General features: G+C 41.8%; 1 protein-coding gene across 1 annotated transcript in view; it reads left to right on the forward strand.

The window, feature by feature from the left end:
- Positions 1 to 17,151, forward strand: part of LOC106565964 (kazrin) — a 465,997-nt gene that overhangs the window by 20,184 nt on the left and 428,662 nt on the right. The window lies entirely within an intron of this gene.

Below are 17,151 nucleotides of genomic sequence, written 5' to 3' on the forward strand. Positions count from 1 at the left end.
GTGCAATGGTTTAGTTTTTTTATTGTGGCTTTGTGTGTGGATATATATTTGTTCTTTATTACAGGTGTGGAGTAAATTGTTTTGTCTTTGTCTTTAGCTTGTTTTCCATCCTCCCCTCTCTTCCCAGTTTGTAGCTCTGTCGTTTGTTAGAGGAACACTGGGGGCTTGGCAAGCAGCTCAGCCTCAGCGTGTCTGCAGTGGAGGACTCAACAGTGTAACTAAGAGGTTTATATTCCAGACTGAGGGGAAAGGAGGCCAGCGGCGCTGGGTACTGGGTACTGGGTAGGGAGGTAGAGACGACAGATGTGTGGAGTCAGCAGACACAGGAAGCCTCGGGTTCAGTGATGCAGAAACAAAGAAACACATCGAGAGGATGATGAGGCTTAGTTTAGCTCTATGCTGCCAGGCTGGTTCTACTGCTGCTGCTAGTGCATTCACACCTCCAAGACTCACAGTTGTAAACATCTATATATGATGATTATTATGATGTTTGTTTTATTGTTTTATTCACACCTGCACTGTTGGAGCTCAGACCTTAAGAGTTTGACTGTACACTGCTACTACATTTGCAACCCTAAATAAAAAATGGAATCTAATCTCTCCAGGCAGCGCCACAGCATTTACTGACCTGAGAGAGGCAGAGCAGGGCCAGATAAAGCAGGTGTTTTAAGCAGGTTTGAAATTTACATTTACATTTACATTTACGTCATTTAGCAGACGCTCTTATCCAGAGCGACTTACAAATTGGTGCATAATGGTGTGTGTGTTTGAGTAAGGATGATGCTGGTGCATTTACTAATCTTATTTTGGGGAGAGGGCTCACTGAGCAGAGAGTACATTTACATAGGACCTGTAAAGGGCCATAAGTAAACAAGAAAATGCTCCCCAGTTGTGGCGCTCCTATTGGCCGGTGACTTTAATGCGGGAAAACTGAAATCCGTTTTTACCTCATTTCTACCAGTATGTCACCTGATCAACTAGAGGAAAAAAAACTCTAGATCAGCTTTACACCACATACAGAGGTGCATACAAAGCTCTCCCTCGCCCTCCATTTGGCAAATCTGACCATAACTCTATCCTCTTGATTCCTGCTTACAAGCTAAAATTCAAATAAGAAGTACCAGTGACGCACTCAATACGAAAGTGGTCCGATGAAGCGGATGCTAAGCTACAGGACTGTTTTGCTAGCACAGACTGGATTCACCCGATGGCATTGAAGAGTTTACCAAATCAGTCACCGGCTTCATTAATAAGTGCATTGACGACATCGTCCCCACAATGACAGTACATACATATCCCAACCAGAAGCCATGGATTACAGGCAACATCCCCACTGAGCTAAAGGCTAGAGGAGCCGCTTTCAATGAGCGGGAGACACTAATTTGAACTCCCTACGACAAACCATCAAACAGACAAAGTGTCAATACAGGACCAAGATTGAATCCTACTACACCAACTCTGACGCTCGTCGGATGTGGCAGGGCTTGCAAACTATCACAGATTACAAAAGGAAACCCAGCCGCGAGCTGTCCAGTGATGTGAGCCTACCAGACCAGCTAAATACCTTCTAACCACGCTTCGAGGCTAGCAACACTGAACTGTGAATGCATGAGAGCACCAGCTGTTCCGGACGACTGTGTGATCACGCTCTTCTTAGCCGATGTGAGCAGGACCTTTAAACAGGTTCATATTCACAAGGCTGCAGAACCAGAAGGATTACCCAGGACACGTACTCAGAGCATGCGCTGACCAGCTAGCAAGTGTTTTCAATTACATTTTCAACCTCTCCTTGACCCAGTCTGTAATACCTACTGTACATGTTTCAAGCAGACCATCATAATCCTTGTGCCCAAGAATGCCAAGGTAACCTATCTAAATGACTATCGCACCATAGCACTCACATCTGTGGCCATTCCATTTTAAGTTATCGTCATTTTTTTCTCGCTGCATTGTTGGGAAGGGCCTGTAAGTAAGCATTTCACTGTTATTCTACACCTGCTGTTTAGAAAGCATGTGACAAATACAATTTGATTTGATTCACCGCCTCTGAGATTGGATATTATCAGAACCTGGAAATGCAGTATTTTGTGTCAAAGGCTTTCCATTTTTAATTAACAGTCAAGTAAACTCCTCCAGAGTTATATAAGTCTGCTGACTGTGCAAGTGAGAGTTTAGTTTTCTGCATCAGCCACAATGTAATAACAGTTTATAAAATGACAGACGTGACAGCGCTACACTTTAATTGCAGTAGTGGAATTGTTGCTGAGTTGAAAAGGAGTAGGTTTGAACTTGCCCTTCATTACTGACCATCCTAAAGTCACACCCCTAGCTCTGTTGTTTATTACAATTAAATGGTAGGAGTTACACATTATAATAAAAGCTTTGTGGTTATTAAGGAAAATGAAATACTGAAGGAAATGCTCGTCAGGGCTAATTCTGTCTATATCTGTTTGAGCTGGCCTGTCTTCTCGTGACATAAGACCAGATCCCTCAAAACCTCCACCTCCACCGAGACGTTGGGCACCGAGGACCAGACCCAGACCAAAACTGCATTCACATGATCTGCAGTAGTCTGGAGATCAACAACCCATTTGTGCTGTCCATACAGGCATATCCTGTATGATCTAATCACCTGGTCCAGGTACTCACCAGGACAGATACTGTCAGCATCATTAAGCTGCATTCCTTTCTCTCCCGTCTCCTGAGCTCATGGGTAGCAGACATGTGAATACGGAGCTGTCTGTGCGTGTGTTTGGAGTGTGGAATGTATGAAAGATGTGAGTGCCCTTTAACTTTTCTCGCATATCCTTTCTCCAGGAGTGTCAAGCTCAGTATGCTTTGGTTTGAGGTGCCTTTGAATATCTGGGGCTGTTTACCTACATTAAACCCGGAAATAACCTTATAACAATAACTGTATTTTACCAGGTTTTTAATCAGGTTTTTGCAAGCACTTTTTCTACCTTTGAATTGCATATAATCTACTGTCATTGAGCTGTTACAAAGTAAGATATGGGTATAAAAATGGTTTTGACTAGATGGGATACAGTTTTTGTCAGATTTGACTTTTCGTTGCAGAATTTACACCACACAGTAGATTGCAGAATTGACACAGTAAATTAGGATAATTAATGTAGCTAGCAGGTTAGGAGAATTAGGTTAAGTTTAGGAGGAGGGTTAGGGTTAGTATTAGCTAAAATGAATATTTTTTTATTTATTTAACTAGGCAAGTCAGTTAAGAACAAATTCTTATTTCCAATGACGGCCTAGGAACAGTGGGTTAACTGCCTTGTTGAGGGGCAGAATGACAGCTTTTTATCTTGTCAGCTCTGGGATTCGAACTTGCAACATTTCGGTTACTAGTCCAACATACTAACCACTAGGCTACCTGCCGCCCGATGTTAATTTGACAAAAGCTGTATCCCTTCTAGCCATGAGCTATACAAATATGAGTATCATTTTATTTTATTTTTTTGGAGCGGGCATAAAATAAGTATAAAGGTCCAAAATGTGTAGCCTCTCCGAAAGATTTTTGGCATACGACCCGAAGTACAAGGAGTGGAATGTTAGCTAAAAACACTGGCAACCAGGCTGCAATATCTATACTATTAGAGTAATTCTGAGATCTAATGTTTCCCCAATAGCCTTATTATAGGTTGTGAAGAGTATCTTGCTATCACACAGTGTTCCTTCCTGCTGCAGAGTTAGAAGATCTGCCTCTGCCCCACTTTTTCCGTGATACACAGATACACAAAGAACACACAGAGACTGAGACAAACAGGCCTAATTGGCAGCAGCCTTGTCATAGTCCTGGCTCTCCAAAGGACCCTCATTCAGCCGCTGGATTTGATGTGCCTGGTGACCACAGTGGTGTCTCTGTAGCTGTGTAGTGGTGGAGTTCCTATGGGTCTCCTCCCCTCTAACAAGCTATCTGTGTAGTGGTGGAGTTCCTATGGGTCTCCTCCCCTCTAACAAGCTCTATCTGTGTAGTGGTGGAGTTCCTATGGGTCCCCTCCCCTCTAACAAGCTCTATCTGTGTAGTGGTGGAGTTCCTATGGGTCTCCTCCCCTCTAACAAGCTCTATCTGTGTAGTGGTGGAGTTCCTATGGGTCCCCTCCCCTCTAACAAGCTCTATCTGTGTAGTGGTGGAGTTCCTATGGGTCTCCTCCCCTCTAACAAGCTCTATCTGTGTAGTGGTGGAGTTCCTATGGGTCTCCTCCCCTCTAACAAGCTCTATCTGTGTAGTGGTGGAGTTCCTATGGGTCTCCTCCCCTCTAACAAGCTCTATTTACCCTGATTCCTCAAAGAGAAGAGCCTTATCCTCATGAACTCTCCTTCTCAGCTGGAAGAAGTGCACAGATGTCTCTTTTCTTCTCTCTCCTGCGGTATGTGTCACTCCCATCCTTCAGCGTTTCTTCTTAATCTCATTTTCCTCTTTCATATACACTAGAATAACACTTACTGTTGTAGCTGTGAGATGGTAGGCTCTGTGTTGTGTTGCAGGCTGGCGGGATGCTAATGCTAGCTGACCTTGGGCTGAGGATCGATCCAGATCATTAAGCCGGCCTGCCCTGAGATGCTCCCTCACCTCCCTGACATGACGCGCAGCATTACATGTCTTATCGTGAGAGCCTCTCCTCACCACACTCATTTGTCATTCATTTCAATTAGTCTGTGGGCTCTCTGTGCCTGAGTGGAGGCACGCTAATGTGAGTGTAATAATACTCCAGCCAGGCAGCTTGGAGTCTTTGGCAGTCTATCAAAGAGCCAAAGGAGGCTTTTATCTTCAGTGCATGGTTCTGATGCTCCATCTGAGGTTTGTATTTCAAAAAGTTCAGACTGAACACAGGGAATCCCAGCAGCTCTTGGTGCCGTTCACTTAGTTGTCTCACTAGGTGGCACACTGATCAAAGCCAATCTGGACCTGTGGAGGGCACTATCCTCCATGCTGCCTCGAGCTGCTTTGCTTCTGGCTGTGATACACTCAGGGTTAGTGCGATCTGGGGTCCTTGTGATGTCTCTACACTAAACCCTAACCTTAACCCCTACCCTTACCTTAACCATTTTATATGTCAACTTCAATGGGGTAGGGACGTCCCAAGGATCCCAGTGTGGCAAGGACCATACACTCAATATACTGTATTGTACAGCTCAGCCATACAGCACATTACTGCTTTCTTTAATCACAACAATAGGAGACTCTTTGGTTGTCTGAATGATTGTGTGGATGATATTGAGGTGGATCTGAAATCTGTACTTGTAATTTATTGATGTTATACTGTAGTTAATGTGGTGAGTGCAGCGGTCATTCTGGTTCAACCAGGCTAGTGAATTAGTATAACAAATTTGTATACTAGGCTTTGATCTAATATTTTATTAAAAAGCCCTTGAAAATAGAACAGACTTGATAACGATTTACACTAGGGTCCCCCAACTGGTGGCTCACGGGCCAAATTATGATTTTCTTTTGGGCCTCCCAAGTTTTCTGAGTAAAAACAAAAAAATATGCAGTACCATTCAAAAGTTTGGACATACTACTCATTCCAGGGGTTTTCTTTATTTTTACTAATTTCTACATTGTAGAATAATAGTGAAGAAATCAAAACTATGAAATAACACATGGAATCATGTAGTAACCACAAAACTGTTAAACAAATCAAAATTTCAGATTCTTCAAGGTAGACACCGTACTTTCTACAATGTAGAAAACAGTTAAAATAAAGAAAAACCTTTGAATGAGTAGGTGTGTCCAAACTTTTGACTGGTACTGTATATATTGTAATTTAAAAAAAATGGTTGGATATATAAATTTTTTTAAACCAACAAATCAGCTCCAAGTGATTTTAATTTGGGAAATCTGTACCAAACTATTCCCACGCATAATAGATATGTGATCGTATACAAATGTAAGCAAGGTTTGAAATGATTGTTTTAGTGAAATACTATATCAGTTTGGGCAGTCTACAAATGATCTGGAATTATGTTCCAGCCCCTGACCTTCCTTTCAATAAAACATATAGTTGGTGATCCCTGATTTACACCATGCCCATTCTCATACAGTAGCCGTCTACCATGCTACAGTTACCACACGGGGGCAGTGTTGATTTGTAAAAAGGTGGAATCCCTGCACAGTGCACAAAGGAGTGTACACTGACTTTACCAAATATTAGGAACACATTGCTAATATTGAGTTGCACCCCCCCCCCACCATTTTGCCCTCAGAACAGCCTCAATTCACCAGGGCATGCACTCTACGAAGTGTCAAAAGCGTTCCACAGAGATGCAGTCCCATGATGACTCCAATGCTTCCCACAGTGGTGTCAATTGGCTGGATGTCCTACGGGTGGTGGACCATTCTTGATACACACTGGAAACTGTTGAGCTTGAAAAACCCAGCAGCGCTGCAGTTCTTGACACACTCAAAACTATACCCCGTTCAAAGTGGGCTCCCGAGTGGCGCAGCGGTCTAAGGCATTGCATTTCAGTGCAAGAGGCGTTACTACAGTTCCTGGTTCAAATCCAAGCTGTATTACATCCGGCTGTGATTGGGAGTCCCATAGGGTGGTGCACAATTGGCCCAGTGTCGTCCAGGTTTGGCCGGGGTAGGCCGTCATTGTAAATAAGAATTTGTTCTTAACTGACTTGCCTGGTTAAATAAAAAGTCCTATAAATCTTTTATCTTGCATATTCACCCTCTGAATGGCACAAATCCATGTCTCAATTGTCTCGAGGCTTAAAAATCATACTTTAACCTGTCTCCTCCCCTTCATCTACACTGACTGAAGTGGATTTAACAGGTGGCAGCATTAAGGGATCATAGCTTTCACCTGGTCAGTCTATGTCATGGAAATAATCGAGCAGAGGTACATGAACTATAATGTACTGCACTCACTGTCACACAGGGTCACATACTGCCAACCAGGGTCAGACAGTGTAGGTAGAGTCCCCCAAAGGAGAGCTTTCATGGGCTCACCTTCCCCCAGGTTAGTATTTAGTATTTTATTAGGATCCCCATTAAGTTAACCAGCTGCCTGCTGGAACAACCAGTCACTAACCACAACCAAGAAGTAACCAGGTCCAACTGTCTGATATTGTAATGTTCAAACTGACAGATAGACAGGTCAAGGCTGGGAGGTCTGGGAGCCATTGGCTGGCATTAACAGAAGGAAATGTTGCTCGATCATAAGTCGCAGCCACACTGGTATACACTCTGAAATCAAATCACCCAGGATCGGTTAAACCATTTCATCTGCTTACCATGTAGAATTTAATAATACTTCAAACAAATGTAGAAAAGTCATGACGAAGGTGAATGCTTTGGTTTGGTGTTAGCTAATAATTTGTTTGTTACAATGAAATTGTGAACTTCTATCCTCAACACAGAACTGGTGCTGCTGTTCAAGGGAAACTGGTCTCAAACTGGATTGGTCTGTTTTTCAAGGCGTGTGTTAATGCTATGGCTTTAGTTATAGGGTGATAGTACAAGGATTAAGAAGTGTTGTAACTCTAGTCTTGCCTGCTCCTGCTGGCTTCAAGACCCAGTGGGTCCAGTTCTACTGTCACCATAGCAACCAGCGCTGAGACATGCCGTAAAAGTTTCATTAGAAATGTAACGGGATTTGTTTTTCTTTCTCTAGCCTTCATTAGAATTTTGATGACTGTGCCTGTTGAAATACTTTTGAGTTTTTTGAAGAAGGGATCTTTTTTTTTTTTTATCAGTCCTCATTGTTGAGAATTTGATTGGGCGGCTGTCTTTGTATGCTTATCATGTGTGAGCGCTGAAAGAGCTGAATAACTATCAGTATAATTAGTGGGACCCCCACAAGAGAAACGAAAGGAGACACTTTAGTACTTATTTGCTGAACTTTGAAACATTTAATTGTCACACACATTTATAGAATCACATTCGATTTATACTGTTATTTGTTTTGGGAATATAGGGTAGATGTGAAAAGGATAGATTGAATGATCAATTCAGTCTCAGTTTTTCCTCATACATCAAGAAATAAAACAAAACAACTTAAAATATGCAAATGCATTTTTTTCCCCTCCCGTGGTAATTTACATTACATGTGAATAGAATACAGAATGTGGCCAATGGATTGGAATTGAATAAACCGAGCTGTATGGCTCAGTGAAAACAACACATAAGGAAATACGATTCTCAGGCTTTTACAGTGACATTTCAAATTAGATTTGTCTTCGAGACATCCATGTAGGGGGATATTGAAAAGAGACCCAAAGCAATTCAATTTAAAGTTGGAGACACAAGTATTGCAAATTGTGTTGTCTCAGACAGAAATAGAGAGCATCAACAAGACCTTGATTGGATATTGGATGTTTGCTTAACCCAGCGTTTAGTTTCATGAGAAGTTTATCCCACATTTTTCCCGTACGGTTTTCATTTCAAAAGAATAACATTTCACTTTTTCCATTGAGAGGATTGGTTGTCCAGAGGTTCCAAACCCATTGTGGTGCAGTCAGACCAAACTGTTTCCTGCATGGGTAAGCTCCTGTTTTAAGAATAAGATGTTTCATCATTTATATATGCAGTTTGCAGGTTCTGGAAATACATGGTTCATACACATATGATGTTAAGTAATCCAAGAATTCTAAGCATAAGCAGTATAGGTGCTATATCATAACAATATAACCAATTACATGAACACGGAGTCTACAAAACATTAGGAACACCTGCTCTTTCCATGGCATATACTGACCAGATGAATCCAGGGGAAAGCTATGATCCCATATTGATGTAATTTGTTAAATCCACTTCAATCAGTGTAGATGAAGAGGAGGAGACAGGTTAAAGAAGGATTTTTAAGCCTTGAGACAATTGAGACATGGATTGTGTATGTGTGTCATTCAGAGGGTGAATGTGCAAGACAAAAGATTTAAGTGACTTTGAACGGGGTACAGTAGTAGGTGCCAGGCGCACTAGTATGAGTGTGTCAAGAACAGCAATGCTGCAGCGTTTTTCACGCTCAACAGTTTCCCATGTTGATCAAGAATGGTCCACCACCCAAAGGACATCCAGCCAACTTGACACAACTGTGGGAAGCATTGGAGTCTGTGGAACACTTGACACCTTGTAGAGTCCATGCCCTGATGAATTGAGGCTATTCTGAGGGCAAAAAGCGACACAACGCAATAATAGGAAGGTGTTCCTAATGTTTTGTACACTCAGGGTACAGCACAATCAAGAGTTCTCTATTTCAACTTCTGTAATGACCATATTTTATCTGAATACCAGCACGTCTTCACACCTTTCATTTATCTCCTCTAACCCCTCTGCTGTGTGGGCTGGGCCGTCAACACCATGTTGTGCTGCTCTGTAATATTACAGTGTGTCTAAAAAGCATTCCTCATAAGCAAATAACGTGTGGATAGTATACTATGATTTATTAATGATCAATGTAGTTTTTGAGAGTCTTGGTGTGTCTATATGTAAGAGTAGGCCTATATGGTTTCCCATTCTTCATTCCACAACAGGTTGTTGTGAGTTGTGTTTACATCCTGATTGGAACAGAAGGTTTGTTCTACACAAACCAAAGCAAGACTGTTGCACAATGGGAACCACACTCTTAGAAAAAGTTTTAAAAAGGGTTCTGCTAGGAGAACCCTTTTTGGTTCCAGGTAGAAATGTTTTTGCCTCCACATAAAACTCTTTTGGATTCTGTGGAAAGGAAATATGCCTCCCGTGTCTGCATCTGGGTCTCACCCTGTACCCTTATACCAATGTCTATTTTACAAGGGAGCCCTGCACAATGTACAAATACAACATAATACATATATATACAAAATTACAAAACACACTCAAGAGAAACAATCACAAGAGGGCCTCCACTTCAGTACAGTACATCTAGTTGTAGGGAACTCCGTAGGTTGTTCCATACATGGGGTGCAACGAAACTAAAAGCATATTTACCTAACTGTGTGGAGACCGGGTATGGTAACTCGTACAGTACGTCTAAAGGTTATCAATAATGTTAGGTACTGCAGAAGTTTTGGTAAGAGAGCTTTATAAATAAAAAGAGCAATGAATCGACCTACAGTACATGTCTTCAGAGAGGGCCATCCTACTTTCTGATATATGCCAGTCTGGCTGTTCGTTTTAGACAGACTGAGGGCTGTGGATTCTCTGATAATTGATTCTGTAGAACACAAGTGGAATTCTAGATTTTTGGCTTGATTCCTTTTTGAGATCAACCCCCTGAATCCAGTTACTGTCAGTGTTGCATTTCACATCCTCCTCCGCCAAGCAAAACAGATCAAATCTACGCTTCATACTAACATACCTCCATCTTCTGTGCTTCATCCTCTTCACACAGTCAGACAGAAGTCAGTGTTGAGAGTGACAGGATCAGTTACTTTCTGAGGAACTGGGATACATTGGAATGAGGCTTACTAAGGTGAAGTATTTGTCATTGTGTCCACATAAAGGAAAACCTTTAAGAGCCAGCACTGTGGTCCATTCACAGTGGGACTTTTGGCAGTTATTCCTGTTGCAACCTGGATTTACTTTTGCAGAATAAATTGCTATTTGACAGGTCTTCAAAGTTAATTTGATTCTGTCTAACTCTTAGGGACATTTGCGCTCTCAACAATATATATTTGTTAGAGCAAAGCTTTGAAAAAAGTAACATTTCAGGAGATTGCGATGCATAGACAATCAGGGGATGAATTGCACCCTCCCATGGATACTGATGCAGAACAATGTGGCAAACATCAAAGTTACAAGCCTTTATGGACGTTGTCAGATACCAAGCGGGATTGGATTAATTTTATGCAAAGCAAACCTCTGAACTAAAATGGATCTATCCAAATGCCTGTGTGTTTGAGTAGCTTTACAATAAGCATTACAGTTGCAAACTTTCTAATGCCTCAATATTAACCTCAGTCTCTTCCCGTTCTGAAAGAAGCAGATCATGTTACTGTATAGCCTTAAGTTTAAATTCAATACAGGCTTTGTTCTCCAACATGATTGTGTGGGGTGCTTTCCTGGCGTCTGCCATTGAGATGCAGCAGAGTTGCGTTCTCTTGGTTGTCTCAGAACCTCAGAGATCTCTCATCCATTGATGCAGCCCTGGGCCTGAGGTTTCAGATGTCATGTCCAAATCAAATCAAAATGTATTTGTCACGTGCGCCGAATACAACAGGCATAGACCTTAGTGAAATGCTTACTTACAGGCTCTAACCAACAGTGCAAAAAAGATATTAGGTGAACAATAAGTAAATAAAGAAATAAAACAACAGTAAAAAGACAGTGAAAAATAACAGTAGCAGTTCTTGGAACTTCTTCAAATTGCCTTGGCAGAAGGCAGGCAGTACCACAGCACCTGAACAGGGAGGGATCCCCAAAGCTGCTGAAGAATTGAAATATTCATCTCTATTTCTCTCTGCACCAGCAGAAAAATTGTATTAATCTATAGTGCAGAGCTGGATAAGAAGGCCTGGGTGAAAAACCCCAGTCATTACCTTTACATTTATTCATTTTGCAATTATACCAAACAAATCTGTCTCCCACAGGAAACACTATGCAGATTGATATTTTAACAAACACCACAAAACACAGGTGAAGTGTGAAAACGTCCCTCTAGAGATGTTACATTAATAAGAGCTAGCTGTTTTCTTACTGCTTACTGATTCACTAAAAGTGTCTGCTGTTGACTGGTCTCATTACAGTTCTTTGTTGATGCCGCCAGTGACTCTGCAAAGCCTGTAATGAGTTCTATCTCATCTGTTCCACGTGTGTATGGACCATGTGGAGGAGTACTAGTCTGGCAAATAAACACTAATCAAACAATGGTGTGGTGATTTCATTGACCATCCAGTGGATCCTTCAGGAAAATGTATGTAACAAAAACAGGAGTTTGATTCATAGTCATGAACTCTGAGGTAAAACTACTGAAAAGAGTGGGCAAATGTGTAGCTTTAATGTCAATATTTGCATAACAAAACACCATTGTTATAATACAAGGAACATAAATTATTACAGAGGCGTTGTTCCGAGGACTATCTGAATACATCAAATGCATTTGACTTTCCAGGTTTATGTTTGAGCAAATACTGAAGGGACAAGAAATGTACCTATATTTATAAGGAAATATGTCATGTGGCGCTTACTGAGAAAGAGCATTGACATAATTTCTCTCAGTTATGCTAATCGAATGCTTCAGTTGACACATGGTCAGCTCTCCAGGTGATTTGAATACTTAGGTTAGGTATTGTATTCAATCATTGATCTGAAAACCACCGTTGACATTTTCTCTACTGTTTTACTTGCTGTAGAATAAGGGGGCGCGTATTAATGTCCATGCTAATGGATTGTCTGCTTTGCACTTGCTGTGTGAATATGATTAGATGTGAAGCTAGGAACATGGGCAGTAGAACACCTTTCCAGTAATTTGAGGGCTGCACTGATGCGTGTTTTTATTTCTTCGGGCAACTTACTTGATCAATTCATGTTAGTGATTGACCAGAGAGTGTACATACTGTATCTGTTTTCCCAGATATAAACAGTCATTTATCAAAAGGCTAGAATAAAATCCAGCAGACCCTGTAGCCCTTAAGGACTGGAGTTGTACCCATTCCCTGGAGCTACACTAATAGGAAGAGTCACCTGCCTTATATGTCTAGAAGTGACATTGTATTATTCAAATATATTTTTTTAATTATTATTCTTTTTTAAATTATTATTATTATTATTATTTTTTTATTTCACCTTTATTTAACCAGGTAGGCTAGTTGAGAACAAGTTCTCATTTGCAACTGCGACCTGGCCAAGATAAAGCGTAGCAATTCGACACATACAACAACACAGAGTTACACATGGAATAAACAAAACATACAGTCAATAATACAGTAGACCAAAATAAAACAAAAAGTCTATATACAGTGAGTGCAAATGAGGTAAGATAAGGCAATAAATAGGCCATGGTGGCGAAGTAATTACAATATAGCAATTAAACACTGGAATGGTAGATGTGCAGAAGATGAATGTGCAAGTAGAGATATTGGGGTGCAAAGGAGCAAGATAAATAAATAAATACAGTATGGGGATGAGGTAGGTAGATAGATGGGCTGTTTACAGATGGGCTATGTACAGGTGCAATGATCTGTGAGCTGCTCTGACAGCTAGTGCTTAAAGCTAGTGAGGGAGATATGAGTCTCCAGCTTCAGAAATTTTTGCAGTTCGTTCCAGTCATTGGCAGCAGTGAGCTGGAAGGAAAGGCGGCCCAAGGAGGAATTGGCTTTGGGGGTGACAAGTGAGATATACCTGCTGGAGAGCATGCTACGAGTGGGTGCTTCTATGGTGACCAGTGAGCTGAGATAAGGCGGGGCTTTACCTAGCAGAGACTTGTAGATAACCTGTAGCCAGTGGGTTTGGCGATGAGTATGAAGCGAGGGCCAACCAATGAGAGCGTACAGGTCGCAATGGTGGGTAGTGTATGGGGCTTTGGTGACAAAACGGGTGGCACTGTGATAGACTGCATCCAGTTTGTTGAGTAGAGTGTTGGAGGCTATTTTATAGATGACATCACCGAAGTCGAGGATCGGTAGGATGGTCAGTTTTACGAGGGTGTGTTTGGCAGCATGAGTGAAGGATGCTTTGTTGCGATATAGGAAGCCGATTCTAGATTTAATTTTGGATTGGAGATGCTTAATGTGAGTCTGGAAAGAGAGTTTACAGTCTAACCAAACACCCAGGTATTTGTAGTTGTCCACATATTCTAAGTCAGAGCCGTCCAGAGTAGTGATGCTGGAAGGGCGAGCAGGTGCGGGCAGTGATCGATTGAATAGCATGCATTTAGTTTTACCTGCATTTAATTAGAGGCCACGGAAGGAGAGTTGTATGGCATTGAAACTCATCTGGAGGTTAGTTAACCTCTATGGGACCCCTTCCCGTTCTCATCCCGGTAACGGGATTGCTTGACAAGATAGCATGGCGTGAAATTCAAAACAGCAAAAATCGAATAATTTCAATTTCAACTATTTTACACCATTTGAAAGATAAACATCTCCTTAATCCAACCACATTGTCCTATTTCAAAGAGGCTTTACGGCGAAAGCATAAAGTTAGATTATGTTAGGACAGTACATAGACAAAAAATGACACACAGCCATTTTCAATGGAAGGACAGGCATCACCAAAAGCAGAAAACCAGCTAAAATTATGCACTAACCTTTGACAATCTTCATCAGATGACACTCCTAGGACATTATGTTAGACAATACATGCATTTTTTGTTCTATCAAGTTCATATTTATATCCAAAAACAGCATTTTACATTGGCGCGTGACATTCAGAAAATGTATTTCCCCCAAAACTACCGGTGAATCAGCACTACAATTTACAAAAATACTCGTCATAAACGTTGATAAAATATCAAACTGTTATTCAAAGAATTATAGATGAACATCTCCTGAATGCAACCGCATTGACAGATTTCAAAATAACTTTACAGGAAAGCACACTTTGAATAATCTGAGTACTGTGCTCAGAAAAATACACTACGCAATACAGATAGCCGCCATTTTGGAGTCATCTAAAAGCATAAATAGCATTAGAAATATTCACTTACCTTTAATAATCTTCATCAGAATCCCAGGTTCACAACAAATATTGTTTTGTTCGATAAACTCCATCATTTATGTCCAAATAACTCCATGTTGTTTGCGCGTTCAGTAAGCTACTCAAAATGTAGGACGCGCGAGGAAAATGTCACGACGAAAAGTTCAATTTACGTTCTTTCAAACATGTCAAACGTTGTATAGCATCAATCTTTAGGGCCTTTATAACGTGAAACTTCAGTAATATTCCAACTGGACTCATGCATTGTCTTGAAAAACGCTTTGGAACAGAGCTTCCTCTCTCGTGAATGCGCGCCAATGAACTGACATCCTTCCCTGGGTTACCAACTTCCCAGCCTTCTCATTCGATCTCTGTTCATCATAGATGCCTCAAACAACTTTCTAAAGACTGTTGACATTTAGTGAAAGCATTAGGAAGTGCATAATGAATCCTTAGTCACTGTGTGTTCGATTGGCAATGACTTGAAAAACCTACAGGCACCAGATTTTTCATTTCGTGGTATTTTTCTCAGGTTTTTGCCTGCCATATGAGTTCTGTTATACTCACAGACACCATTCAAACAGTTTTAGAAACTTCAGAGTGTTTTCTATCCAAATCTACTAATAATATGCATATTCTAGTTTCTGGGCCAGAGTAGTAACCTGTTTAAATTGGGTACGTTTTTCATCCGGCCGTGAAAATACTGCCCCCTAGCCCAGACAGGTTAACACAGTGTCCAAAGAGGGGCCAGAAGTATACAGAATGGTGGAGTCTACGTAGAGGTGGATCAGAGAATCACCAGCAGCAAGAGCAACATCATTGATGTATACAGAGAAAAGAGTCGGCCCGAGAATTGAACCCTGTGGCACACCCATAGAGACTGCCAGAGGTTCGGACAACAGGCCCTCCAATTTGACACACTGAAGAAGTAGTTGGTAAACCAGGCGAGGCAATCATTTGAGAAACCAAGGCTGTCGAGTCTGCCAATAAGAATGGGGTGATTGACAGAGTCGAAAGCCTTGGCCAGGTCGATGAACACGGCTGCACAGTAATGTCTCTTATTGATGGTGGTTATGATGTCGTTTAGGACCTTGAGCGTGGCTGAGGTGCACCCATGACCAGCTCTGAAACCAGATTGCATAGTGGAGAAGGTACGGTGGGATTCGAAATGGTCGGTAATCTGTTTGTTAAATTGGCTTTCGAAGACCTTAGAAATACAGGGTAGGATAGATATAGGTCTGTAGCAGTTTGGGTCTAGAGTGTCAACCCCTTTGAAGAGGGGGATGACCGCGGCAGCTTTCCAATCTTTGGGAATCTCAGACGATACGAAAGAGAGGTTGAACAGGCTAGTAATAGGGGTTGCAACAATTTCGGCAGATAATTTTAGAAAGAGAGGGTCCAGATTGTCTAGCCCGGCTGATTTGTATGGGTCCAGATTTTACAGCTCTTTCAGAACATCAGCAATCTGGATTTGGGTGAAGGAGAAATGGTGGGGCTTTGGCGGGTTGCTGTGGAGGGTGCCGGGCAGTTGACCGGGGTAGTGGTAGCCAGGTGGAAAGCATGGCCAGCCGTAGAGAAATGCTTATTGAAATTCTCAATTATAGTGGATTTATCGGTGGTAACAGTGTTTCCTAGCCTCAGAGCAGTGGGCAGCTGGGAGGAGGTGCTCTTATTCTCCATGGACTTTACAGTGTCCCAGAACTTTTTTGAGTTAGTACTACAGGATGCAAATTTCTGTTTGAAAAAGCTAGCATTAGCTTTTCTAACTGCTGTGTATATTTGTTCCTAACTTCCCTGAAAAGTTGCATATCACGGGGGCTATTCGATGCTAATGCAGAACGCCACAGGATGTTTTTGTACTGGTCAAGGGCAGACAGGTCTGGAGTGAACCAAGGACTATATCTATTCCTAGTTCTACATTTTTTTGAGTGGGGCATGCTTATTTAAGATGGTGAGGAAGGCACTTTTAAAGAATAGCCAGGCATCATCTACTGACGGAATGAGGTCAATGTCATTCCAGGATACCCCAGCCAGGTCGATTAGAAAGGCCTGCTCGCAGAAGTGTTTTAGGGAGCGTTTGACAGTGATGAGGGGTGGTTGTTTGGTCGCAGACCCATTACGGATGCAGGCAATGAGGCAGTGATCGCTGAGATCTTGATTGAAAACAGCAGAAGTGTATTTGGAGGGCGAGTTAGTTAGGATGACATCTATGAGGGTGCCCGTGATTACGGATTTGGGGTTGTACCTGGTAGGTTCATTGATAATTTGTGTGAGATTGAGGGCATAAAGCTTAGATTGTAGGATGGCCGGGGTGTTAAGCATGTCCCAGTTTAGGTCATCTAGTAACACGAGCTCAGAAGATAGATGGGGGGCAATCAATTCACATATGGTATCGAGGGCACAGCTGGGGGCAGAGGGAGGTCTATAGCAAGTGGCAACAGTGAGAGACTTGTTTCTGGAAAGGATCATTTTTAGAAGTAGAAGCTCGAATTGTTTGGGTACAGACTTGGATAGTAATACAGAACTCTGCAGGCTCTTTGCAGTAGATTGCAACACCGCCCCCTTTGGCAGTTCTA

Source organism: Salmo salar, chromosome 12 (genome assembly GCF_965601325.2).
Source record: "Salmo salar chromosome 12, fSalSal1, whole genome shotgun sequence".
Taxonomy (NCBI): domain Eukaryota; kingdom Metazoa; phylum Chordata; class Actinopteri; order Salmoniformes; family Salmonidae; genus Salmo; species Salmo salar.